This window comes from Pollicipes pollicipes, unplaced genomic scaffold, assembly GCF_011947565.3.
Source record: "Pollicipes pollicipes isolate AB1234 unplaced genomic scaffold, Ppol_2.1 Scaffold_4881;HRSCAF=5763_pilon_pilon_pilon, whole genome shotgun sequence".
Classification (NCBI taxonomy): Eukaryota; Metazoa; Arthropoda; class Thecostraca; order Pollicipedomorpha; family Pollicipedidae; genus Pollicipes; species Pollicipes pollicipes.
In genome coordinates, this window is record NW_023596576.1 from 39,641,021 (window position 1) to 39,642,648 (window position 1,628).

General features: G+C 53.9%; 1 pseudogene; it reads right to left on the reverse strand.

Annotated features, from left to right (window-relative positions):
• Positions 1-569: 569 nt before the first annotated feature.
• LOC119100365 (dual specificity tyrosine-phosphorylation-regulated kinase 2-like) overlaps positions 570-1,628 on the reverse strand; it is a 13,869-nt pseudogene continuing 12,810 nt past the window's right edge.

Sequence of the window (1,628 nt, forward strand, 5' to 3'; positions counted from 1 at the left end):
CCCCGGAATCAATGACACGACTACGGTCACGCGATTGATGACGTCTGAGCTCGCGCAAAACATCTACAAAATTACCACATCACCTAAATTTTGAAAGAATTTGGGGCCTTCTAGCGTGTGTAATGTTAGTCATAGACTTGACGTGCATTTGACACCAAACGAAAGGACAAGCGTTGTGTTTCAGAATCATACCATCGTGTCAATAAAGATCAGGGTCCAAGGCCAGGTCCGATTAAGATCATTCCAGGTTAATGTCATGCTAGGTCAAGGCCATGTCAGATTAGGGTCATGGCTAATTAAGGTCGCACCAGGTTGAGGTGAAATCCATTCATCGCATCTATCTTACGGTTTACATTCAACATTGACGTGATCTGTGCGAATGTGTCGTTACGCACTTTCATGAAAATGATTGACAACAAAGAAGAGGTTTACTGCGCATGGAGGCAAAATTATGCAAGTCTTCCCTCACTCCAAACGTGGTGGGTCTACCTACCACTGTTCCCAATTCGTTTCTGAAACATGAAGGAGCACACTTTCAACCCCGGCGGTCGCAAGTTAATGGCTCGTACTCACGTTAGGCACTTCTCGACGAAGTTGGCGAACATCGTGTCGGACGTGTTGAGGGCGACGGTGAGGGGTTTGGAGCCGGGCCTCCGGCGGCGGCCCTTGGTGTTAGTCAGCGTGCGAGGCGTGCCCCTCGAGTCTGCCAGCCAGACACTCTCGTCACAGCTGGCCATCGGCTCACACGTGGAGCGAGGAGGCCGCGCATCGCAAATACACGTTGGGGTCCGAGCCTCGCAGTACATCGCATCTTGTATCATTTGCAACTGGTACAAAAGTACTATGTATAACTGCCATCCATGCTCAGACCTCTTATCGATGCATTTTTGCTGGAAGGAGGGGAACTTATAAGTGTTCTTTACAACCGCGAGTTATTTTGAGATGCGCAACTGCTTATCTTGCTCATTCGCCGCAGTTCTTGCCGCAACCCCCTTTATCTTTGCCAAGTGTTTACGCACCTCTCCACGCCGCACTTCTCTATGTCCTCGCCTATGTCTCTTCGCCTCTGCCCATGCCTACCGCCACTCTCCAAAATGCTTGAAGTGAAGTGAAAGCCTTCTGGTCCTTTGACAACCTGAGCCAACGTAAGCCTAACCACTTCCAAACACAATACAGGCGTCGATGGGCTTGACCCTGCAGCGGGCATTCGAGGCTGCCCTGAGCTACGGCGCAGACAACGGCTCAAAGCAGGGACGTATCAGCATCGACAACGGGTGGCGTCGCCGTGATGACGGGCCGCCTCACGACCGCATGAAGCGCGTTGCGTGCCTGCCGGCCGGGTCGATTCTGTGATCCGTCCGCAGCCGTAAAGGGCGTCTGTGTTCAGCTGACTATCGTAGGGTTGGGCCAGGCCCGACGCCGGGATGGCCTGGTCCACGGCCAGCGCCGGCGTTGGGCCCGGCCCGGTCCGCTGGACTGCGGCGCCCACAGACCCGGAGAACGCAAGGGGGGGGGGAGGGGGGCGGAACGGTTTAAGAGGCATGCGGCGCCCATTTTACACATTTCCATGCTGTTCAAGCGGTTTACGTGAAAACCCGCCGTAATAGCAAAGCCTGCTCACTGATAGC